Below are 27,262 nucleotides of genomic sequence, written 5' to 3' on the forward strand. Positions count from 1 at the left end.
CTCCGGAGTCACAGCACTGCATCCCCAGTGGTGCCAGTGCACTCACTGGACACACTGTACTGCAACACAGGTGGTGCCAGTGCACTCTCTGCACTCACTGCACAGCATCCCCAGTGGTGCCAGTGCATTCACTGGACTCACTGGACTGCATCACCAGTGGTGCCAGTGCACTCTCTGGACTCAATGCACTACATCCCCTGTGGTGCCAGTGCACTCTCTGGACTCACTGCACTGCATCCCCAGTGGTGCCAGTGTACTCTCTGGACTCACTGCACTGCATCCCCAGTGGTGCCAGAGCACTCTCTGGACTCACTGCACTGCATCCCCAGTGGTGCCAGTGCACTCTCTGGACTCACTGCACTGTATCCGCAGTGGTGTCAGTGCACTCTCTGTACTCACTGAAGTGCATCCCCAGTGGTGCCAGTGCACTCTCTGGACTCACTGCAGTGCATCCCCAGTGGTGCCAGTGCACTCTCTGGACTCACTGCACTGCATCCCCAGTGGTGCCAGTGCAATCTCTGGACTCACTGTAGTGCATCCCCAGTGGTGTCAGTGCACTCTCTGGACTCACTGCAGTGCATCCCCAGTGGTGCCAGTGCACTCTCTGGACTCACTGTACTGCATCACCAGTGGTGCCAGTGCACTCTCTGGACTCACAGCAGTGCATCCCCAGTGGTGCCAGTGCACTCTCTGGACTCACTGCACTGCATCCCCAGTGGAGCCAATGCACTCTCTGGACTCACTGCACTGCATCCCCAGTGGTGCCAGTGAAGTCTCTGGACTCACTGCACTGCATCCCCAGTGGTGCCAGTGCACTCTCTGGACTCACTGCACTGCATCCCCAGTGGTGCCAGTGAAGTCTCTGGACTCACTGTACTGCATCTCCAGTGGTGCCAGTGCACTCTCTGGACTCACTGCACTGCATCCCCAGTGGTGCCAGTGAGCTCTCTGGACTCACTGCACTGCATCCCCAGTGGTGCCAGTGTACTCACAGGATTCACTGCACTGCATCCCCAGTGGTGCTAGTGCACTCTCTGGACTCACTGCAGTGCATCCCCAGTGGTGCCAGTGCACTCTCTGGACTGACGAAGTGCATTCTCAGTGGTGCCAGTGCACTCTCTGGGCTCATTGAAGTGCATCCCCAGTGGTGCCAGTACACTCACTGGACTCACTGCACTGCATCCCCAGTGGTGCCAGTGAAGTCTTTGGACTCACTGCACTGCATCCCCAGTGGTGCCAGTGCACTCTCTGGAGTCACTGATGTGCATCCCCAGTGGTGCCAGTGCACTCTCTGGACTCACTGCACTGCATGTCCAGTGGTGCCAGTGCACTCTGTGGACTCACTGTACTGCATCCCCACTGGTGCCAGTGCACTCTCTGGACTCACTGTACTGCATCCCCAGTGGTGACAGTGTACTCTCTGGACTAACTGCAGTGCATCCCCAGTGGTGCCAGTGCACTCTCTGGACTCACTGCACTGCATCCCCAGTGGTGCCAGTGCACTCTCTGGTCTCACTGCACTGAAGCCCCAGTGGTGCCAGTGCACTCTCTGGACTCACTGCACTGCATCCCCAGTGGTGCCAGTGCACTGTCTGGACTCACTGCACTGCATCCCCAGTGGTGTCAGTGCACTCTCTGGACTTACTGTACTGCACCCCCAGTGGTGCCAGTGCCCTCACTGGACTGACTGCACTGCATCCCCAGTGGTGCCAGTGCGCTCTCTGGAATCACAGCACTGCATCCCCAGTGGTGCCAGTGCACTCACTGGACTCACTGCACTGCATCACAGGTGGTGTCAGTGCACTCTCTGGACTCACTGCAGTGAATCCCCGGTGGTGCCAGTGTACTCTCTGCAGTCACTGCGCTGCATCCCCAGTGGTGCCAGTGCACTCACTGGACTCACTGGACTGCATCCCCAGTGGTGCCAGTGCACTCTCTGGACTCACTGCACTGCATCCCCAGTGGTGCCAGTGCACTCTCTGGACTCACTGCACTGCATCCCCAGTGGTGCCAGAGCACTCTCTGGACTCACTGCAGTGTTTCCCCAGTGGTGCCAGTGCACTCTCTGGACTCACTGCACTGCATCCCCAGTCATGTCAGTGCACTCTCTGGACTCACTGAAGTGCATCCCCAGTTGTGCCAGTGCACTCTCTGGACTCAATGCACTGCATCCCCAGTGGTGCCAGTGCAATCTCTGGACTCACTGTAGTGCATCCCCAGTGGTGCCAGTGCACTCTCTGGACTCACTGCAGTGCATCCCCAGTGGTGCCAGTGCACTCTCTGGACTCACTGTACTGCATCACCAGTGGTGCCAGTGCACTCTCTGGACTCACTGCAGTGCATCCCCAGTGGTGCCAGTGCACTCTCTGGACTCACTGCACTGCATCCCCAGTTTTGCCAGTGAAGTCTTTGGACTCACTGCACTGCATCCCCAGTGGTGCCAGTGCACTCTCTGGAGTCACTGAAGTGCATCCCCAGTGGTGCCAGTGCACTCTCTGGACTCACTGCACTGCATGCCCTGTGGTGCCAGTGCACTCTCTGGACTCACTGCACTGCATCCGCTCATGATCGGAGGATTCGGCAACTGATTAGTCCCCCTCATAATCGGTGCCCCCGACATAGCATTCCCGCGAATAAACAACATAAGCTTTTGACTCCTCCCCCCATCATTCCTCCTACTACTAGTCTCATCCACTGTAGAAGCTGGCGCCGGCACAGGCTGAACTGTCTACCCTCCCCTAGCAGGTAACCTTGCCCACGCCGGAGCTTCAGTAGACCTGGCTATCTTCTCACTCCACTTAGCCGGTATCTCCTCCATCCTTGGGGCCATCAACTTTATCACCACAGCCATCAACATAAAACCCCCCGCACTCTCACAATACCAAACCCCACTATTTGTCTGATCCGTACTAATTACCGCCATCCTACTCCTTCTATCACTCCCCGTACTCGCCGCCGTTATTACAATATTACTAACTGATCGAAACCTAAACAACACATTCTTCGACCCCGCTGGAGGAGGAGACCCAATCCTGTACCAACACCTATTCTGATTCTTCGGACACCCAGAAGTCTATATTCTGATCCTACCGGGGTTCGGAATCATCTCACACGTAGTCACGTACTACTCAGGCAAAAAGGAGCCCTTCGGCTACATGGGAATAGTCTGAGCCATACTATCCATCGGCTTCCTAGGATTCATCGTCTGAGCTCACCACATGTTTACAGTAGGAATAGACGTTGATACCCGAGCCTACTTTACATCAGCCACTATAATCATTGCCATCCCTACCGGAATCAAAGTATTTAGCTGACTAGCCACCCTGCACGGAGGAACAATCAAGTGAGACCCCCCCAATACTATGAGCTCTAGGATTTATCTTCCTATTTACCATCGGAGGATTAACAGGAATCGTTCTTGCAAACTCTTCCCTAGACATCGCCCTGCACGACACGTACTACGTAGTTGCCCACTTCCACTACGTCCTATCCATAGGCGCCGTCTTTGCCATTCTAGCAGGATTTACTCACTGATTCCCACTACTCACTGGGTTTACCCTACACCAAACATGAGCAAAAGCCCACTTCGGGGTAATATTTACAAGAGTAAACCTAACGTTCTTCCCCCAGCACTTCCTAGGCCTAGCAGGAATACCCCGACGATACTCGGACTATCCCGACGCCTACACACTATGAAACACCATTTCCTCCATCGGCTCCCTAATCTCAATAGTAGCCGTAATCATACTAATATTCATCATCTGAGAAGCCTTTCCGGCCAAACGAAAAGTCCTACAACCAGAACTAACTACCACAAACGTTGAATGAATCCACGGCTGCCCTCCCCCATACCATACTTTCGAGGAACCGGCCTTCGTCCAAGTACAAGAAAGGAAGGAATCGAACCCTCACATGCTGGTTTCAAGCCAACTGCATTAACCGCTCATGCTTCTTTCTTATGAGACGTTAGTAAACCAATTACATAGCCTTGTCAAGACTAAATCACAGGTAAAAATCCTGTACATCTCATGTGGCCAACCACTCCCAACTAGGATTCCAAGACGCCTCATCACCCATCATAGAAGAACTCGTTGAATTCCACGACCACGCCCTAATCGTTGCCCTAGCTATCTGCAGCCTAGTTCTCTACCTTTTAGCCCACATACTAACAGAAAAACTCTCGTCCAATGCTGTAGACGCCCAAGAAGTAGAGCTGATCTGGACAATCCTACCTGCTATCGTCCTGGTACTCCTCGCCCTCCCATCCCTACAAATCCTCTACATAATGGACAAAATCGACGAACCAGACCTCACCCTAAAAGCCATCGGCCACCAATGATACTGAAGCTACGAATACACAGACTTCAAAGACCTATCATTCGACTCCTACATAGTGCCCACCCCAGACTTACCCAACGGCCACTTCCGACTGCTAGAAGTTGACCACCGCGTAGTTATCCCAATAGAATCCCCCATCCGCGTGATCATTACTGCAGGAGACGTACTCCACTCCTGAGCAGTCCCAACGCTCGGAGTTAAAACAGACGCAATCCCAGGCCGACTAAACCAAACTTCATTCATTACCACCCGGCCTGGGATTTTTTACGGACAATGCTCAGAAATTTGCGGGGCTAATCACAGCTACATACCCATTGTAGTAGAATCAACCCCACTCCCACATTTCGAGGCCTGATCGTCCCTTCTATCATCATCCTAATCATTAAGAAGCTATGCAACAGCACTAGCCTTTTAAGCTAGCCAAAGAGGGACTTCCCCCTCCTTAATGATATGCCACAGCTTAACCCCGCACCATGATTTTCAATCATAATTATAACCTGATTAACCCTAGCACTCCTCATCCAACCAAAACTACTAGCCTTCACCACAACCAACCCCCCATCAAATAAGACCTCCCTCACTACCAAACCCACACCATGATCCTGACCATGAACCTAAGCTTCTTTGACCAATTTTCCAGCCCCAATCTATTTGGCATCCCCTTAATCCTACTATCCCTACTCTTCCCAGCCCTACTATTCCCGTCCCCAAACAACCGATGAATCAACAACCGCCTTTCTACTATCCAAACATGACTCCTTCACCTAATCACAAAACAACTAATAGTCCCACTCAACAAAAATGGCCACAAATGAGCCATAATATTTACATCCCTAATAATCATACTTCTTACAATCAACCTTCTAGGCCTCCTTCCATATACATTCACCCCAACCACCCAACTATCTATGAACATAGCCCTAGCCTTCCCACTATGGCTCGCCACACTACTAACAGGCCTACGAAACCAACCATCAGCCTCTTTAGCCCACCTATTACCCGAAGGTACCCCTACACCCCTAATCCCCGCACTAATCCTGATCGAAACAACCAGCCTACTAATCCGCCCCCTAGCCCTCGGAGTCCGCCTTACAGCCAACCTTACAGCAGGACACTTACTCATCCAACTCATCTCTACAGCCTCCATTGCATTAATACCCACCCTTCCTGCAGTATCCATCCTAACAATAATCATCCTACTACTCCTAACCATCCTAGAAGTAGCAGTAGCCATAATCCAGGCCTACGTCTTCGTGCTCCTTCTAAGCCTATACTTACAAGAAAACATCTAATGGCACACCAAGCACACTCATACCACATAGTTGACCCAAGCCCTTGACCAATCTTCGGGGCAGCCGCCGCCCTACTCACAACCTCAGGATTAATCATGTGATTCCACTACAACTCATCCATACTACTAACCCTAGGCCTCATCTCAATACTCCTAGTAATACTCCAATGATGACGAGACATTGTACGAGAAAGCACCTTCCAAGGCCATCACACTCCCACAGTCCAAAAAGGCCTACGATACGGCATAATCCTTTTCATCACATCCGAAGCATTCTTCTTCTTAGGGTTCTTCTGAGCGTTCTTCCACTCGAGCCTGGCCCCAACCCCAGAACTAGGAGGCCAATGACCCCCAACAGGAATTAAACCACTCAACCCGATAGAAGTCCCCCTACTAAACACAGCCATCCTACTAGCCTCAGGCGTTACCGTAACGTGAGCCCATCACAGCATCACAGAAGGAAACCGAAAACACGCCATCCACGCCCTAACCCTAACGATCCTCCTGGGATTCTACTTCACAGCCCTACAAGCAATAGAATACCACGAAGCCCCATTCTCAATCGCCGATAGCGTCTACGGATCTACCTTCTTCGTTGCCACTGGATTCCACGGACTCCACGTAATCATCGGATCCTCCTTCCTGACCGTCTGCCTCTTCCGACTGATCAAGTTCCACTTTACATCAGACCACCACTTCGGATTCGAGGCAGCAGCCTGATACTGACACTTCGTAGACGTCATCTGACTATTCCTCTACATAACCATCTACTGATGAGGATCTTGCTCTTCTAGTATATTAATTACAATTGACTTCCAATCTCTAGAATCTGGTATAAACCCAGAGGAGAGCAATGAACGCACTCATGTTCATATTCGCCCTATCATCAATCCTAAGCGCCGCCCTAACCGCATTAAACTTCTGACTCGCCCAAATAAACCCCGACTCAGAGAAACTCTCACTGTACGAATGTGGATTCGACCCACTTGGATCTGCTCGATTACCATTCTCAGTCCGATTCTTCCTCAGTAGCCATCCTGTTCATCCTATTCGACCTAGAAATCGCCCTCCTACTCCCCCTGCCATGAGCCGTCCAACTCCAATCCCCCCTAATGACCCTCACCTGAACTGTAGTGATCCTCCTTCTCCTAACACTCGGACTGGCCTACGAGTGAATTCAAGGGGGCCTAGAATGAGCAGAATAACAGAAAGTTAGTCTAACCAAAAAGATAGCTGGTTTCGACCCAGCAGATTACAGCCAACCCTGTAACTTTCTTATGTCGCCCCTACATTTAAGCTTCTACTCAGCCTTCATTTTCAGCGGACTAGGACTAGCCTTCCACCGAACCCACCTAGTATCCGCCCTACTATGCCTTGAAAGCATAATATTATCGATATTCGTAGGCCTATCAATATGATCCATCGAAAACCAAGTCTCCTCATTCACCATGGTACCAATTCTCATGCTAACCTTCTCAGCGTGTGAGGCGGGCACAGGCCTGGCCATCCTAGTAGCCTCCACCCGCACACATGGCTCCGACCATCTACACAACCTAAACCTCCTGCAATGCTAAAAATCATCCTACCCACAATCATACTTCTTCCAACAGCCCTGCTGTCTCCACCAAAATTTCTATGGACTAACACCACCTTATACAGCCTCCTAATCGCTGCCCTAAGCCTACAGTGATTAATCCCAACCTACTACCCCTACAAATTTTTATCCAACTGAACAGGAATTGACCAAATCTCATCCCCCCTCCTAGTACTATCCTGCTGACTACTCCCACTCATAATCATAGCAAGCCAAAACCACCTGCAACAAGAACCCCTACAACGCAAACGAATCTTTATCTCAACCTTAGTCGCAGTCCAGCCATTCATCCTACTAGCCTTTTCCACCACAGAACTAGCACTATTTTACATCTCATTTGAAGCAACCCTCATTCCCACCCTAATCTTAATCACCCGATGGGGGAACCAACCAGAACGCCTAAGCGCTGGCATCTACCTGCTATTCTACACGCTAGTAAGCTCTCTACCCCTGCTAATCACAATCATACACCTATACGTGAAAATTGGCACCCTGCACCTGCCAACCCTACAACTAACCCACCCAACCCTATCCACCTCATGGACAGGAATACTATCAGGTCTAGCACTGCTCATAGCATTCATAGTAAAAGCCCCACTATACGGCCTACACCTCTGACTGCCAAAAGCCCACGTAGAAGCACCCATCGCAGGCTCAATACTCCTCGCCGCCCTACTACTAAAGCTAGGAGGATACGGAATTATACGAGTCACTCTATTTATGGGCCCACTGTCCAACCTCCTGCACTACCCCTTCCTAACCCTGGCCCTATGAGGCGCCCTAATGACTAGCTCAATCTGCCTACGACAGACAGACCTAAAATCACTAATCGCTTATTCATCCGTTAGCCACATAGGCCTAGTTATCGCCGCAGGAATAATCCAAACCCACTGATCATTCTCAGGGGCAATGATCCTAATAATTTCCCATGGACTAACTTCCTCCATACTATTCTGCCTAGCCAACACAAACTATGAACGTACGCACAGCCGAATTCTACTACTCACACGAGGCCTACAACCTCTCCTACCACTCATAGCTACCTGATGATTGCTGGCCAATCTAACAAACATAGCCCCAACAACAAACCTCATAGCAGAGCTAACCATTATAATCACCTTATTCAACTGATCTGCCTTCACGATCATCCTAACAGGAATCGCAACCCTACTAACCGCCTCCTACACCTTATTCATACTACTAATGACCCAACGAGGCTCAATCCCCTCCCACATCACATCTATGCAAAACTCAACCACGCGAGAACACCTGCTCATAACACTCCACATTATCCCAATATTCCTCCTAATCCTCAAACCCGAACTGATCTCCGGAATCCCCTCATGCAAGTATAGTTTAAACCAAACATTAGACTGTGATTCTAAGAATAGAAGTTCAAACCTTCTTACCTGCCGAGGGGAGGGTTTAACCAACAAGAGCTGCTAACTCTTACATCTGAGCCTAAAACCTCAGCCCCCTTACTTTTAAAGGATAACAGCAATCCACTGGTCTTAGGAACCACCCATCTTGGTGCAAATCCAAGTAAAAGGAGTGAACCCCACACTACTAATCAACTCCCTCACACTACTCACGCTGACAATCCTCCTAACCCCAATCATCCTGCCATTTCTATTTAAAAACTTTAAAAACACCCCACAAGCCACCACCCGCGCTGTTAAAACCGCATTCCTAATTAGCCTAGCCCCTACAACCGCATTCATCTACTCGGGAGTAGAATCTGTCACCTGCCACTGGGAGTGAAAATTCATTATAAACTTTAAAATCCCCCTGAGCCTAAAAATAGACCAATACTCAATAACATTTCTTCCAATCGCCCTATTTGTAACATGATCAATCCTACAATTCGCCATATGATACATGGCCTCAGAGCCATACGTAACAAAATTTTTCACCTACCTACTGACATTCCTAGTCGCCATACTCCTCCTAACAACCGCAAACAACATATTCCTCCTATTCGTAGGCTGGGAAGGAGTACGAATCATGTCCTTCCTTCTCATCGGCTGATGACAAGGCCGAGCAGATGCCAACACCGCCGCCCTACGAGCCGTAATCTACAACCGAATCGGAGACGTCGGACTGATCCTGAGCATAGCATGACTAGCTTCAACATTCAACACCTGAGAGATCCAACAAGCCGTACACCCCCACCAAACCCCAATCCTCCCCCTCATAGGATTAATCCTCGCAGCCGCAGGAAAATCCGCCCAATTTGGACTCCACCCATGACTGCCCGCAGCAATAGAAGGCCCCACCCCAGTATCAGCCCTACTGCACTCCAGTACCATAGTAGTAGCCGGAATCTTCCTGCTCATCCGCATGCACCCCCTGCTAGCCACCAACCAGACAGCCCTAACTGCCTGCCTATGCCTAGGTGCTCTATCAACCCTATTCGCTGCCACATGCGCCCTAACCCAAAATGACATCAAAAAAATCATTGCTTTCTCAACATCCGGCCAACTAGGACTAATAATAGTCACTATCGGACTAAACCTCCCACAACTAGCCTTCCTACACATCTCAACCCATGCCTTCTTTAAAGCCATACTATTCCTATGCTCAGGGTCTATCATCCACAACCTAAACGGAGAACAAGATATCCGAAAGATAGGAGGCCTACAGAAAATACTCCCAGTCACTACTTCCTGCCTAACCATCGGAAACCTGGCGCTGATAGGAACCCCATTCCTAGCCGGATTCTACTCAAAAGACCTCATCATCGAAAGCTTAAACACATCATACCTAAATACTTGAGCCCTACTCCTAACCCTTATAGCCACAGCATTCACCGCAACCTACAGCATCCGCATAACCATCCTAGTCCAAGCTGGACAAACCCGAATCCCCCCAATAGTATCAATAAACGAAAACAACCCACTAATCACCGCCCCCCTAACCCGACTCGCCCTAGGCAGCATTACAGCAGGAATAATCATTACCTCTTTCATCACACCAACCAAAACCCCCCCAATAACCATACCCCTTATCACCAAAACCGCTGCCATCCTCATAACAATCCTAGGAATCATCCTAGCCCTAGAACTATCGAACATAACACACACCCTCACTCACCCCAAACCAAACCCCCTCATAAACTTCTCCTCTGCATTAGGGTACTTCAACCCCCTAGTACACCGATTCTTCTCCAAAAACCTACTAGAAAAGGGACAAAACATTGCCCTACACTTGATCGACCTCTCCTGACTCAAAAAAATAGGGCCAGAGGGCCTTGCTGAACTACAAGTAGCCGCAAGCAAAGCCGCAACCTCAATACACACAGGGCTAATTAAGGCCTACCTAGGATCCTTCGCCCTCTCCATCCTGGTAATAATCCTAATAACACACAGACTCACTAATGGCCCCTAACATCCGCAAATCCCATCCCCTACTAAAAATAATCAACAACTCCCTAATCGACCTACCCGCCCCCTCCAACATCTCTGCCTGATGAAACTTCGGCTCCCTTCTAGCCATCTGCTTAGCCACACAAATCCTAACAGGCCTGCTACTAGCCATACACTACACCGCAGACACTTCACTCGCCTTCTCCTCAGTAGCTCACACATGCCGAGACGTCCAGTACGGATGGCTCATCCGCAACCTCCACGCCAACGGTGCTTCGCTCTTCTTTATCTGCATCTACTTACACATCGGACGAGGCCTCTACTACGGCTCCTACCTATACAAAGAAACCTGAAACACAGGAGTAATCCTCCTACTCACCCTAATAGCAACTGCCTTCGTAGGGTATGTCCTACCATGAGGACAAATGTCATTCTGAGGGGCCACCGTAATCACCAACCTATTCTCAGCCATCCCGTACATTGGGCAAACTCTAGTAGAATGAGCCTGAGGAGGATTCTCAGTAGACAATCCAACCTTAACCCGATTCTTCGCCATCCACTTCCTACTGCCCTTCCTAATTGCAGGAATCACCCTAGTCCACCTAACCTTCCTACACGAATCAGGCTCAAATAACCCACTAGGAATCGTATCAGACTGCGACAAAATCCCATTCCACCCATACTTCTCCATTAAAGACAGCTTAGGGCTTACCCTAATAATCACCCCTCTAATAGCACTAGCCCTATTTTCACCGAACCTCCTGGTTCTTGGAATCCTAGTTGGGAGTGGTTGGCCACATGAGATGTACAGGATTTTTACCTGTGATTTAGTCTTGACAAGGCTATGTAATTGGTTTACTAACGTCTCATAAGAAAGAAGCATGAGCGGTTAATGCAGTTGGCTTGAAACCCATCCCCAGTGGTGCAAGTGCACTCTCTGAACTCACTGAAGTGCATCCCCAGTGGTGCCAGTGCACTCTCTGCACTCACTGCACTGCATCCCCAGTGGTGCCAGTGCAATCTCTGGACTCACTGCAGTGCATCCCCAGTGGTGCCAGTGCACTCTCTGGACTCACTGCACTGCAGCCCCAGTGGTGCCAGTGCACTCTCTGGACTCACTGCAGTGCATACCCAGTGGTGCCAGTGCACTCTCTGGACTCACTGCACTCCATCCCCACTGGTGCCAGTGCACTCTCTGGAGTCACAGCACTGCATCCCCAGTGGTGCCAGTGCACTCTCTGGACTCACTGCACTGCATCCCCAGTGGTGCCAGTGCACTCTCTGGACTCACTGAAGTGCATCCCCAGTGGTGCCAGTGCACTCTCTGGACTCACTGAAGTGCATCCCCATTGGTGCCATTGCACTCTCTGCACTCACTGCACTGCATACCCAGTGGTGCCAGTGCACTCACTGGACTGACTGCACTGCATCCCCAGTGGTGCCAGTGCGCTCTCCGGAGTCACAGCACTGCACCCCCAGTGGTGCCAGTGCACTCACTGGACACACTGTACTGCATCACAGGTGGTGCCAGTGCACTCTCTGCACTCACTGCACAGCATCCCCAGTGGTGCCAGTACATTCACTGGACTCACTGGACTGCATCACCAGTGGTGCCAGTGCACTCTCTGGACTCACTGCACTGCATCCCCAGTGGTGCCAGTGCACTCTCTGGACTCACTGCACTGCATCCCCAGTGGTGCCAGTGCACTCTCTGGACTAAGTGCAGTGCATCCCCAGTGGTGCCAGAGCACTCTCTGGACTCACTGCACTGCATCCCCAGTGGTGCCAGTACACTCTCTGGACTCACTGCACCGCATCCCCAGTGGTGTCAGTACACTCTCTGGACTCACTGAAGTGCATCCCCAGTGGTGCCAGTGCACTCTCTGAACTCACTAAACTGCATCACCAGTGGTGCCAGTGCACTCTCTGGACTCACTGCACTGCATCCCCAGTGGTGCCAGTGCAATCTCTGGACTCACTGTAGTGCATCCCCAGTGGTGCCAGTGCACTCTCTGGACTCACTGCAGTGCATCCCCAGTGGTGCCAGTGCACTCTCTGGACTCACTGCACTGCATCCCCAGTGGTGCCAGTGCACTCTCTGGACTCACTGCACTGCATCCCCAGTGGTGCCAGTGCACTCTCTGCACTCAATGCACTGCATTCCCAGTGGTGCCAGTGAAGTCTCTGGACTCACTGCACTGCATCCCCAGTGGTGCCAGTGCACTCTCTCGAGTCACTGCACTACAACCCCAGTAGTGCCAGTGCACTCACTGGACTCACTGTACTGCATCATTGGTGGTGCCAGTGCACTCTCTGGACTCACTTCACTGCATCCCCAGTGGTGCCAGTGCACTCTCTGGACTCACTGCACTGCAGGCCCAGTGGTACCAGTGCACTCACTGGACTCACTGTACTGCATCACCAGTGGTGCCAGTGCACTCTCTGGACTCACTGCACTGCATCCCCAGTGGTTCCAGTGCATTCACTGGACTCACTGTACTGCATCTCCAGTGGTGCCAGTGCACTCACTGGACTCACTGCACTGCATCCCCAGTGGTGCCAGTGAGCTCTCTGGACTCACTGCTCTGCATCCCCAGTGGTGCCAGTGTACTCACAGGATTCACTGCACTGCATCCCCAGTGGTGCTAGTGCACTCTCTGGACTCACTGCAGTGCATCCCCAGTGGTGCCAGTGCACTCTCTGGACTCACTGAAGTGCATTCTCAGTGGTGCCAGTGCACTCTCTGGGCTCACTGAAGCGCATCCCCAGTGGTGCCAGTACACTCACTGGACTCACTGCACTGCATCCCCAGTGGTGCCAGTGCACTCTCTGGACTCATTGAAGTGCATTCTCAGTGGTGCCAGTGCACTCTCTGGACTCACTGTAGTGCATCCCCAGTGGTGCCAGTGCACTCTCTGGACTCACTGCAGTGCATCCCCAGTGGTGCCAGTGCACTCTCTGCACTCACTTCACTGCATCCCCAGTGGTGCCAGTGCACTCTCTGGACTCTCTGCACTGCATCCACAGTGGTGCCAGTGAAGTCTTTGGACTCACTGCACTGCATCCCCAGTGTTGCCAGTGCACTCTGTGGAGTCACTCAAGTGCATCCCCAGTGGTGCCAGTGCACTCTCTGGACTCACTGCACTGCATGTCCAGTGGTGCCAGTGCACTCTCTGGACTCACTGTACTGCATCCCCACTGGTGCCAGTGCACTCTCTGGACTCACTGTACTGCATCCCCAGTGGTGACAGTGCACTCTCTGGACTAACTGCAGTGCATCCCCAGTGGTGCCAGTGCACTCTCTGGACTAACTGCAGTGCATCCCCAGTGGTGCCAGTGCACTGTCTGGACTCACTGCAGTGCATCCCCAGTGGTGTCAGTGCACTCTCTGGACTCACTGTACTGCACCCCCAGTGGTGCCAGTGCACTCACTGGACTGACTGCACTGCATCCCCAGTGGTGCCAGTGCGCTCTCTGGAGTCACAGCACTGCATCCCCAGTGGTGCCAGTGCACTCACTGGACTCACTGCACTGCATCACAGGTGGTGCCAGTGCACTCTCTGGACTCACTGCAGTGAATCCCCGGTGGTGCCAGTGTACTCTCTGCACTCACTGCACTGCATCCCGTGTGGTGCCAGTGCACTCACTGGACTCAGTGGACTGCATCCCCAGTGGTGCCAGTGAACTCTCTGGACTCACTGCACTGCATCCCCAGTGGTGCCAGTGTACTCTCTGGACTCACTGCAGTGCATCCCCAGTGGTGCCAGAGCACTCTCTGGACTCACTGCACTGCATCCCCAGTGGTCCCAGTGCACTCTCTGGACTCACTGCACTGCATCCCCAGTGGTGACAGTGCACTCTCTGGACTCACTGCAGTGCATCCCCAGTGGTGCCAATGCACTCACTGGACTCACTGCAGTGCATTCCCTCTGGTGCCAGTGCACTCTCTGGACTCACTGCACTGCATCCCCAGTGGTGCCAGTGCACTCTCTGGACTCACTGCACTGCATCCCAAGTGGTGCCAGTGCATTCTCTGGACTCACTGCAGTGCATCCCCAGTGGTGCCACTGCAATCTCTGGACTCACTGCAGTGCATCCCCAGTGGTGCCAGTGCACACTCTGGACTCACTGCACTGCATCCCCAGTGGTGCCAGTGCACTCTCTGGACTCACTGCACTGCATCCCCAGTGTTCACAGTGCACTCTCTGCACTCACTACACTGCATCCCCAGTGGTGCCAGTGCACTCTCTGGACTCACTGCACTGCATCCCCAGTGGTGCCAGTGCACTCTGTGGACTCACTGCACTGCATCCCCAGTGGTGTCAGTGCACTCTCTGGACTCACTGCACTGCATCCCCAGTGGTGCCAGTGCACTCTCTGGACTCACTGTACTGCATCCCCAGTGTTGCCAGTGCACTCTCTGGACTCACTGCACTGCATCCCCAGTGGTGCCAAAGCACTCTCTGGACTCCCGGCACCGCATCCCTAGTGGTGCCAGTGCACTCTCTGGGCTCACTGCAGTGCATCCCCAGTGGTGCCTGTGCACTCTCTTGACACTGCACTGCATCCCCAGTGGTGCCAGTGTACTCACTGGACTCACTGCACTGCATTCCCCAGTGGTGTTAGTGCACTCTCTGGACTCACTGCAGTGCATCCCCAGTGGTGCCAGTGCACTCTCTGGACTCACTGAAGTGCATTCTCAGTGGTTCCAGTGCACTGTGTGGACTCACTGCAGTGCATCCCCAGTGGTGCCAGTGCGCTCTCTGGACTCACTGCAGTGCATCCCCAGTGGTGCCAGTGCACTCTCTGGACTCACTGCACTGCATCCCCAGTGCTGCCAGTGCACTCTCTGGACTCACTGCACTGCATCCCCAGTGGTGCCAGTGCACTCTCTGGACTCACTGCAGTGCATTCCCAGTGGTGCCAGTGCACTCTCTGGACTCACTGCACTGCATCCCCAGTGGTGCCACTGCACTCTCTGGACTCACTGCAGTGCATCCCCAGTGGTGCCAGTGCACTCTCTGGACTCACTGCAGTGCATCCCCACTGCTGCCAGTGCACTCTCTGGACTCACAGCAGTGCATCCCCAGTGGTGCCAGTGCACTCTCTGGACTCACTGCACTGCATCCCCAGTGGTGCCAATGCACTCTCTGGACTCACTGCACTGCATCCCCAGTGGTGCCAGTGCACTCTCTGGACTCACTGCACTGCATCCCAAGTGGTGCCAGTGCACTCTCTGGACTCACTGCACTGCATCCCCAGTGGTGCCAGTGCACTCTCTCGAGTCACTGCACTACATCCCCAGTGGTGCCAGTGCGCTCACTGGACTCACTGTACTGCATCATCAGTGGTGCCAGTGCACTCTCTGGAGTGACTGCAGTGCATCCCCAGTGGTGCCAGTGCACCCTCTGGACTCACTGCACTGCATCCCCAGTGGTGCCAATGCACTCTCTGGACTCACTGCACTGCATCCCCAGTGGTGCCAGTGCACTCACTGGACTCACTGCACTGCATCCCAAGTGGTACCAGTGCACTCTCTGGACTCACTGCACTGCATCCCCAGTGGTGCCAGTGCACTCTCTCGAGTCACTGCACTACATCCCCAGTGGTGCCAGTGCACTCACTGGACTCACTGCAGTGCATTCCCTCTGGTGCCAGTGCACTCTCTGGACTCACTGCAGTGCATCCCCAGTGGTGCCAGTGCACTCTCTGGACTCACTGCACTGCATCCCCAGTGGTGCCAGTGCACTCTCTGGACTCACTGCAGTGCATCACCTGTGGTGACAGTGCACTCTCTGGACTCACTGAAGTGCATCCCCAGTGGTGCCAGTGCAATCTCGGGACTCACTGCACTGCATTCCCAGTCGTGCCAGTGCACACTCTGGACTCACTGCACCGCATCCCCAGTGGTGCCAGTGCACTCTCTGGACTCACTGCACTGCAACCCCAGTGTTGCCAGTGCACTCTCTGGACTCACTGCACTGCATCCCCAGTGGTGCCAGTGCACTCTCTGGACTCACTTCAGTGCATCCCCAGTGGTGCCAGAGCACTCTCTGGACTCACTGCACTGCATCCCCAGTGGTGCCAGTGCACTCTCTGGACTCACTGCACTGCAGCCCCAGTGGTGCCAGTGCACTCTCTGGGCTCACTGCACTGCATCCCCAGTATTGCCAGTGCACTCTCTGGACTCACTGCACTGCATCCCCAGTGCTGCCAGTGCACTCTCTGGACTCACTGCACTGCATCCCCAGTGGTGCCAGTGCACTCTCTGGACTCACTGCACTGCATCCCCAGTGGTGCCAGTGCACTCTCTGTACTCACTGTACTGCATCCCCAGTGGAGCGCGTGCACTCTCTGGACTCACTGCAGTGCATCCCCAGTGGTGGCAGTGCACTCTGTGGACTCACTGCACTGCATCCCCAGTGGTGCCAGTGCACTCTCTGGACTCACTGCACTGCATCCCCAGTGGTGCCAGAGCACTCTCTGGACTCACTACACTGCATCCTCTGTGCCTCCAGTGCACTCTCTGGACTCACTGCACTGCATCCCCAGTGGTGCCAGTGCACTCTCTGGACTCACTGAAGTGCATCCCCAGTGGTGCCAGTGCACTCTCTGGACTCACTGCACTGCATCCCCAGTGGTGCCAGTGCACTCTCTGGACTCACTGCACTGCATCCCCAGTGGTGCTAGTGCACTCTGTGGACTCACTGCAGTGCATCCCCAGTGGTACCAGTGCACTCTGTGGACTCACTGCAGTGCATCCCCAGTGGTGCCAGTGCACTCTCTGGACTCACTGCACTGCATCCCCAGTGGTGCCAATGCACTCTCTGGACTCACTGCACTGCATCCCCAGTGGTGCCAGTGCACTCTCTGGACTCACTGAAGTGCATCCCCAGTGGTGCCAGTGCACTCTCTGGAGTCACTGCACTGCATCCCCAGTGGTGCTAGTGCACTCTGTGGACTCACTGCAGTGCATCTCCAGTGGTGCCAGAGCACTCTCTGGACTCACTGCAGTGCATCCCCAGTGGTGCCAGTGCACTCTCTGGACTCACTGCACTGCATCCCCAGTGGTGCCAGTGCACTCTCTGGACTCACTGCACTGCATCCCCAGTGGTGCCAGTACACTCTCCGGACTCCCGGCACCGCATCCCCAGTGGTGCCAGTGTACTCTCTGGGCTCACTGCAGTGCATCCCCAGTGGTGCCAGTGCACTCTCTTGACTCACTGCACTGCATCCCCAGTGGTGCCAATGCACTCTCTGGACTCACTGCACTGCATCCCCAGTGGTGACAGTGCACTCTCTGGACTCACTGCACTGCATCCCAAGTGGTGCCAGTGCACTCTCTGGAGTCACTGCACTGCATCCCCAGTGGTGCCAGTGCACTCTCTCGAGTCACTGCACTACATCCCCAGTGGTGCCAGTGCACTCACTGGACTCACTGTACTGCATCATCAGTGGTGCCAGTGCACTCTCTGGACTCACTGCAGTGCATCCCCAGTGGTGGCAGTGCACTCTCTGGACTCACTGCACTGCATCCCCAGTGGTGCCAGTGCACTCACTGGACTCACTATACTGCATCACCAGTGGTGCCAGTGCACTCTCTGGACTCACTGCACTGCATCCCCAGTGTTGCCAGTGCATTCACTGGACTCACTGTACTGCATCTCCAGTGGTGCCAGTGCACTCTCTGGGCTCACTGCAGTGCATCCCCAGTGGTGCCAGTGCACTCTCTGGACTCACTGCAGTGCATCCCCACTGGTGCCAGTGCACTCAATGGATTCACTGCACTACATTCCCAGTGGTGCTAGTGCACTCTCTGGACTCACTGCAGTGCATCCCCAGTGGTGCCAGTGCACTCTTTGGACTCACTGAAGTGCATTCTCAGTGGTGCCAGTGCACTCTCTGGACTCACTGCACTGCATCCCCAGTGGTGCCAGTGCGCTCTCTGGACTCACTGAAGGGCATTCTCAGTGGTGCCAGTGCACTCTCTGGACTCACTGCAGTGCATCACCAGTGGTGCCAGTGCACTCTCTGGACTCACCGCACCGCATCCCCAGTGGTGCCAGTGCACTCTCTGGAGTAACTGCAGTGCATCACCAGTGGTGCCAGTGCACTCTCTGGACTCACTGCACTGCATCCCCAGTGGTGCTAGTGCACTCTCTGGACTCACTGCACTGCATCTCCAGTGGTGCCAGAGCACTCTCTGGACTCACTGCACTGCATCCCCAGTGCTGCCTGTGCACTGTCTGGACTCACTGCACTGCATCCCCAGTGGAGCCACTGCACTCTCTGGACTCACTGCACTGCATCCCCAGTGGTGCCAGTGCACTCCCTGCACTCACTGCACTGCATCCCCAGTGGTGCCAGTGCACTCTGTGGACTCACTGCAGTGCATTCACTCTGGTGCCAGTGCACTCTCTGGACTCACTGCAGTGCATCCCCAGTGGTGCCAGTGCACTCTCTGGACTCACTGCAGTGCATCCCCAGTGGTGCCAGTGCACTCTCTGGACTCACTGAAGTGCATCCCCCGTGGAGCCAGTGCGATCTCTGGACTCACTGCACTGCATTCCCAGTGGTGTCAGTGCACACTCTGGACTCATTGCACTGCATCCCCAGTGGTGCCAGTGCACTCTCTGGACTCACTGCAGTGCATCCCCAGTGTTGCCAGTGCACTCTCTGGACTCACTGCACTGCATCCCCTGTGGTGCCAGTGCACTCTCTGGACTCACTGCACTGCATCCCCAGTGGTGCCAGAGCACTCTCTGGACTCACTGCACTGCATCCCCAGTGGAGCCAGTGCACTCTCTGGACTCACTGCACTGCATCCCCAGTGGTGCCAGTGCACTCTGTGGACTCACTGTAGTGCATCCCCAGTGGAGCCCGTGCACTCTCTGGACTCACTGCAGTGCATTCCCTCTGGTGCCAGTGCACTCTCTGGACTCACTGTACTGCATCCCCACTGGTACCAGTGCACTCTATGGACTCACTGTACTGCATCCCCAGTGGTGACAGTGCACTCTCTGGACTCACTGCAGTGCAACCACAGTGGTGCCAGTGCACTCACTGGACTCACTGCAGTGCATTCCCTCTGGTGCCAGTGCACTCTCTGGACTCACTGCACTGCATCCCCAGTGGTGCCAGTGCACTCTCTGGACTCACTGCACTGCATCACCAGTGGTGCCAGTGCATTCTCTGGACTCACTGCAGTGCATCCCCAGTGGTGCCAGTGCAATCTCTGGACTCACTGCAGTGCATCCCCAGTGGTGCCAGTGCACACTCTGGACTCACTTCACTGCATCCCCAGTGGTGCCAGTGCACTCTCTGGACTCACTGCACTGCATCCCCAGTGTTCACAGTGCACTCTCTGCACTCACTACACTGCATCCCCAGTGGTGCCAGTGCACTCTCTGGACTCACTGCACTGCATCCCCAGTGGTGCCAGTGCACTCTGTGGACTCACTGCACTGCATCCCCATTGGTGCCAGTGCACTCTCTGGACTCACTGCACTGCATCCCCAGTGGTGCCAGTACACTCTCTGGACTCACTGCACTGCATCCCCAGTGGAGCCCGTGCACTCTCTGGACTCACTGTACTGCATCCCCAGTGTTGCCAGTGCACTCTCTGGAGTAACTGCAGTGCATCCCCAGTGGTGCCAAAGCACTCTCTGGACTCCCGGCACCGCATCCCCAGTGGTGCCAGTGCACTCTCTGGGCTCACTGCAGTGCATCCCCAGTGGTGCCAGTGCACTCTCTTGACTCACTGCACTGCATCCCCACTGGTGCCAGTGTACTCACTGGACTCACTGCACTGCATTCCCCATTGGTGTTAGTGCACTCTCTGGACTCACTGCAGTGCATCCCCAGTGGTGCCAGTGCACTCTCTGGACTCACTGCACTGCATCCCCAGTGCTGCCAGTGCACTCTCTGGACTCACTGCACTGCATCCCCAGTGGTGCCAGTGCACTCTCTGCACTCACTGCAGTGCATCCCCAGTGGTGCCAGTGCACTCTCTGGACTCACTGCACTGCATCCCCAGTGGTGCCACTGCACTCTCTGGACTCACTGCAGTGCATCCCCAGTGGTGCCAGTGCACTCTCTTGACTCACTGCAGTGCATCCCCACTGCTGCCAGTGCACTCTCTGGACTCACAGCAGTGCATCCCCAGTGGTGCCAGTGCACTCTCTGGACTTACTGCACTGCATCCCCAGTGGTGCCAATGCACTCTCTGGACTCACTGCACTGCATCCCCAGTGGTGCCAGTACACTCTCTGGACTCACTGCACTGCATCCCAAGTGGTGCCAGTGCACTCTCTGGACTCACTGCCCTGCATCCCCAGTGGTGCCAGTGCACTCTCTCGAGTCACTGCACTACATCCCCAGTGGTGCCAGTGCGCTCACTGGACTCACTGTACTGCATCATCAGTGGTGCCAGTGCACTCTCTGGAGTGACTGCAGTGCATCCCCAGTGGTGCCAGTGCACTCTCTGGACTCACTGCACTGCATCCCCAGTGGTGCCAGTGCGCTCTCTGGACTCACTGAAGGGCATTCTCAGTGGTGCCAGTGCACTCTCTGGACTCACTGCAGTGCATCACCAGTGGTGCCAGTGCACTCTCTGGACTCACCGCACCGCATCCCCAGTGGTGCCAGTGCACTCTCTGGAGTAACTGCAGTGCATCACCAGTGGTGCCAGTGCACTCTCTGGACTCACTGCACTGCATCCCCAGTGGTGCTAGTGCACTCTCTGGACTCACTGCACTGCATCTCCAGTGGTGCCAGAGCACTCTCTGGACTCACTGCACTGCATCCCCAGTGCTGCCTGTGCACTGTCTGGACTCACTGCACTGCATCCCCAGTGGTGCCACTGCACTCTCTGGACTCACTGCACTGCATCCCCAGTGGTGCCAGTGCACTCCCTGCACTCACTGCACTGCATCCCCAGTGGTGCCAGTGCACTCTGTGGACTCACTGCAGTGCATCCCCAGTGGTGCCAGTGCACTCTCTGGACTCACTGCAGTGCATCCCCAGTGGTGCCAGTGCACTCTCTGGACTCACTGAAGTGCATCCCCCGTGGTGCCAGTGCACTCTCTGGACTCACTGCACTGCATCCCCAGTGGTGCCAGTGCACTCTCTGGACTCACTTCAGTGCATCCCCAGTGGTGCCCGTACACTCTCTGGACTCACTGCAGTGCATTCCCTCTGGTGCCAGTGCACTCTCTGGACTCACTGTACTGCATCCCCACTGGTACTAGTGCAGTCTATGGACTCACTGTACTGCATCCCCAGTGGTGCCAGTGCACTCACTGGACTCACTGCAGTGCATTCCCTCTGGTGCCAGTGCACTCTCTGGACTCACTGCACTGCATCCCCAGTGGTGCCAGTGCACTCTCTGGACTCACTGCACTGCATCCCCAGTGGTGCCAGTGCATTCTCTGGACTCACTGCAGTGCATCCCCAGTGGTGCCAGTGCAATCTCTGGACTCACTGCAGTGCATCCCCAGTGGTGCCAGTGCACACTCTGGACTCACTGCACTGCATCCCCAGTGGTGCCAGTGCACTCTCTGGACTCACTGCACTGCATCCCCAGTGTTCACAGTGCACTCTCTGCACTCACTACACTGCATCCCCAGTGGTGCCAGTGCACTCTCTGGACTCACTGCACTGCATCCCCAGTGGTGCCAGTGCACTCTGTGGACTCACTGCACTGCATCCCCATTGGTGCCAGTGCACTCTCTGGACTCACTGCACTGCATCCCCAGTGGTGCCAGTACACTCTCTGGACTCACTGCACTGCATCCCCAGTGGAGCCCGTGCACTCTCTGGACTCACTGTACTGCATCCCCAGTGTTGCCAGTGCACTCTCTGGAGTAACTGCAGTGCATCCCCAGTGGTGCCAAAGCACTCTCTGGACTCCCGGCACCGCATCCCCAGTGGTGCCAGTGCACTCTCTGGGCTCACTGCAGTGCATCCCCAGTGGTGCCAGTGCACTCTCTTGACTCACTGCACTGCATCCCCACTGGTGCCAGTGTACTCACTGGACTCACTGCACTGCATTCCCCAGTGGTGTTAGTGCACTCTCTGGACTCACTGCAGTGCATCCCCAGTGGTGCCAGTGCACTCTCTGGACTCACTGCACTGCATCCCCAGTGCTGCCAGTGCACTCTCTGGACTCACTGCACTGCATCCCCAGTGGTGCCAGTGCACTCTCTGCACTCACTGCAGTGCATCCCCAGTGGTGCCAGTGCACTCTCTGGACTCACTGCACTGCATCCCCAGTGGTGCCACTGCACTCTCTGGACTCACTGCAGTGCATCCCCAGTGGTGCCAGTGCACTCTCTTGACTCACTGCAGTGCATCCCCACTGCTGCCAGTGCACTCTCTGGACTCACAGCAGTGCATCCCCAGTGGTGCCAGTGCACTCTCTGGACTTACTGCACTGCATCCCCAGTGGTGCCAATGCACTCTCTGGACTCACTGCACTGCATCCCCAGTGGTGCCAGTACACTCTCTGGACTCACTGCACTGCATCCCAAGTGGTGCCAGTGCACTCTCTGGACTCACTGCCCTGCATCCCCAGTGGTGCCAGTGCACTCTCTCGAGTCACTGCACTACATCCCCAGTGGTGCCAGTGCGCTCACTGGACTCACTGTACTGCATCATCAGTGGTGCCAGTGCACTCTCTGGAGTGACTGCAGTGCATCCCCAGTGGTGCCAGTGCACTCTCTGGACTCACTGCACTGCATCCCCAGTGGTGCCAGTGCGCTCTCTGGACTCACTGAAGGGCATTCTCAGTGGTGCCAGTGCACTCTCTGGACTCACTGCAGTGCATCACCAGTGGTGCCAGTGCACTCTCTGGACTCACCGCACCGCATCCCCAGTGGTGCCAGTGCACTCTCTGGAGTAACTGCAGTGCATCACCAGTGGTGCCAGTGCACTCTCTGGACTCACTGCACTGCATCCCCAGTGGTGCTAGTGCACTCTCTGGACTCACTGCACTGCATCTCCAGTGGTGCCAGAGCACTCTCTGGACTCACTGCACTGCATCCCCAGTGCTGCCTGTGCACTGTCTGGACTCACTGCACTGCATCCGCAGTGGTGCCACTGCACTCTCTGGACTCACTGCACTGCATCCCCAGTGGTGCCAGTGCACTCCCTGCACTCACTGCACTGCATCCCCAGTGGTGCCAGTGCACTCTGTGGACTCACTGCACTGCATTCCCAGTGGTGTCAGTGCACACTCTGGACTCATTGCACTGCATCCCCAGTGGTGCCAGTGCACTCTCTGGACTCACTGAAGTGCATCCCCCGTGGTGCCAGTGCGATCTCTGGACTCACTGCACTGCATTCCCAGTGGTGTCAGTGCACACTCTGGACTCATTGCACTGCATCCCCAGTGGTGCCAGTGCACTCTCTGGACTCACTGCAGTGCATCCCCAGTGTTGCCAGTGCACTCTCTGGACTCACTGCACTGCATCCCCAGTGGTGCCAGTGCACTCTCTGGACTCACTGCACTGCATCCCCAGTGGTGCCAGAGCACTCTCTGGACTCACTGCACTGCATCCCCAGTGGAGCCAGTGCACTCTCTGGACTCACTGCACTGCATCCCCAGTGGTGCCAGTGCACTCTGTGGACTCACTGCAGTGCATCCCCAGTGGAGCCCGTGCACTCTCTGGACTCACTGCAGTGCATTCCCTCTGGTGCCAGTGCACTCTCTGGACTCACTGCAGTGCATCCCCAGTGGTGCCAGTGAAGTCTTTGGACTCACTGCACTGCATCCCCAGTGGTGCCAGTGCACTCTCTGGAGTCACTGAAGTGCATCCCCAGTGGTGCCAGTGCACTCTCTGGACTCACTGCACTGCATGCCCAGTGGTGCCAGTGCACTCTCTGGACTCACTGTACTGCATCCCCACTGGTACCAGTGCACTCTATGGACTCACTGTACTGCATCCCCAGTGGTGACAGTGCACTCTCTGGACTCACTGCAGTGCAACCACAGTGGTGCCAGTGCACTCACTGGACTCACTGCAGTGCATTCCCTCTGGTGCCAGTGCACTCTCTGGACTCACTGCACTGCATCCCCAGTGGTGCCAGTGCATTCTCTGGACTCACTGCAGTGCATCCCCAGTGGTGCCAGTGCAATCTCTGGACTCACTGCAGTGCATCCCCAGTGGTGCCAGTGCACACTCTGGACTCACTGCACTGCATCCCCAGTGGTGCCAGTGCACTCTCTGGACTCACTGCACTGCATCCCCAGTGTTCACAGTGCACTCTCTGCACTCACTGCACTGCATCCCCAGTGGTGCCAGTGCACTCTCTGGACTCACTGCACTGCATCCCCAGTGGTGCCAGTGCACTCTGTGGACTCACTGCACTGCATCCCCATTGGTGCCAGTGCACTCTCTGGACTCACTGCACTGCATCCCCAGTGGTGCCAGTGCACTCTCTGGACTCACTGCACTGCATCCCCAGTGGAGCCCGTGCACTCTCTGGACTCACTGTACTGCATCCCCAGTGTTGCCAGTGCACTCTCTGGAGTAACTGCAGTGCATCCCCAGTGGTGCCAAAGCACTCTCTGGACTCCCGGCACCGCATCCCCAGTGGTGCCAGTGCACTCTCTGGGCTCACTGCAGTGAATCCCCAGTGGTGCCAGTGCACTCTCTTGACTCACTGCACTGCATCCCCAGTGGTGCCAGTGTACTCACTGGACTCACTGCACTGCATTCCCCAGTGGTGTTAGTGCACTCTCTGGACTCACTGCAGTGCATCCCCAGTGGTGCCAGTGCACTCTCTGGACTCAATGCACTGCATCCCCAGTGGTGCCAGTGCACTCTCTGCACTCACTGCAGTGCATCCCCAGTGGTGCCAGTGCACTCTCTGGACTCACTGCACTGCATCCCCAGTGGTGCCACTGCACTCTCTGGACTCACTGCAGTGCATCCCCAGTGGTGACAGTGCACTCTCTTGACGCACTGCAGTGCATCCCCACTGCTGCCAGTGCACTCTCTGGACTCACAGCAGTGCATCCCCAGTGGTGCCAGTGCACTCTCTGGACTTACTGCACTGCATCCCCAGTGGTGCCAATGCACTCTCTGGACTCACTGCACTGCATCCCCAGTGGTGCCAGTACACTCTCTGGACTCACTGCACTGCATCCCAAGTGGTGCCAGTGCACTCTCTGGACTCACTGCCCTGCATCCCCAGTGGTGCCAGTGCACTCTCTCGAGTCACTGCACTACATCCCCAGTGGTGCCAGTGCGCTCACTGGACTCACTGTACTGCATCATCAGTGGTGCCAGTGCACTCTCTGGAGTGACTGCACTGCATCCCCAGTGGTGCCAGTGCACTGTCTGGACTCACTGCACTGCATTCCCAGTGGTGCTAGTGCACTCTCTGGACTCACTGCAGTGCATCCCCAGTGGTGCCAGTGCACTCTTTGGACTCACTGAAGTGCATTCTCAGTGGTGCCAGTGCACTCTCTGGACTCACTGCACTGCATCCCCAGTGGTGCCAGTGCACTCTCTGGACTCACTGCAGTGCATTCTCAGTGGTGCCAGTGCACTCTCTGGACTCACTGCAGTGCATCCCCAGTGGTGCCAGTACACTCACTGGACTCACTGCACTGCATCCCCAGTGGTGCCAGTGCACTCTCTGGACTCACTGCACTGCATCCCCAGTGGTGCCAGTGCACTCTCTGGACTCACTGCACTGCATCCCCAGTGCTGCCTGTGCACTCTCTGGACTCACTGCACTGCATCCCCAGTGGTGTCACTGCACTCTCTGGACTCACTGCACTGCATCCCCAGTTGTGCCAGTGCACTCTCTGCACTCACTGCACTGCATACCCAGTGGTGCCAGTGCACTCACTGGACTCACTGCAGTGCATTCCCTCTGGTGCCAGTGCACTCTCTGGACTCACTGCAGTGCATCCCCAGTGGTGCCAGTGCACTCTCTGGACTCACTGCACTGCATCCCCAGTGGTGCCAGTGCACACTCTGGACTCACTGCACTGCATCCCCAGTGGTGCCAGTGCACTCTCTGGACTCACTGCACTGCATCCCCAGTGGTGCCAGTGCACTCTCTGGACTCACTGCACTGCATCCCCAGTGGTGCCAGTGCACTCTGTGGACTCACTGCACTGCATCCCCATTGGTGCCAGTGCACTCTCTGGACTCACTGCACTGCATCCCCAGTGGTGCCAGTGCACTCTCTGGACTCACTGCACTGCATCCCCAGTGGAGCCCGTGCACTCTCTGGACTCACTGCACCGCATCCCCAGTGTTGCCAGTGCACTCTCTGGAGTAACTGCAGTGCATCCCCAGTGGTGCCAAAGAACTCTCTGGACTCCCGGCACCGCATCCCCAGTGGTGCCAGTGCACTCTCTGGGCTCACTGCAGTGAATCCCCAGTGGTGCCAGTGCATTCTCTTGACTCACTGCACTGCATCCCCAGTGGTGCCAGTGCGCTCACTGGACTCACTGTACTGCATCATCAGTGGTGCCAGTGCACTCTCTGGAGTGACTGCAGTGCATCCCCAGTGGTGCCAGTGCACTGTCTGGACTCACTGCACTGCATCCCCAGTGGTGCCAGTGCGCTCTCTGGACTCACTGAAGGGCATTCTCAGTGGTGCCAGTGCACTCTCTGGACTCACTGCAGTGCATCACCAGTGGTGCCAGTGCAC

At 55.2% G+C, this 27,262-nt stretch overlaps 1 long non-coding RNA gene across 1 annotated transcript in view; it reads right to left on the minus strand.

The window, feature by feature from the left end:
- LOC308199706 overlaps nucleotides 1-8,296 on the minus strand; it is a 172,407-nt gene extending 164,111 nt beyond the window's left edge. The window contains exon 1 of the long non-coding RNA XR_013954882.1: nucleotides 7,280-8,296. This is a non-coding gene — a long non-coding RNA (uncharacterized lncRNA). The remainder of the gene's footprint in view (nucleotides 1-7,279) is intronic.
- Between the last annotated feature and the right edge of the window lie 18,966 nt (nucleotides 8,297-27,262).

The sequence above is a fragment of the Anser brachyrhynchus genome (genome assembly GCF_964034855.1).
Source record: "Anser brachyrhynchus genome assembly, chromosome: 9".
NCBI classification, from domain to species: domain Eukaryota; kingdom Metazoa; phylum Chordata; class Aves; order Anseriformes; family Anatidae; genus Anser; species Anser brachyrhynchus.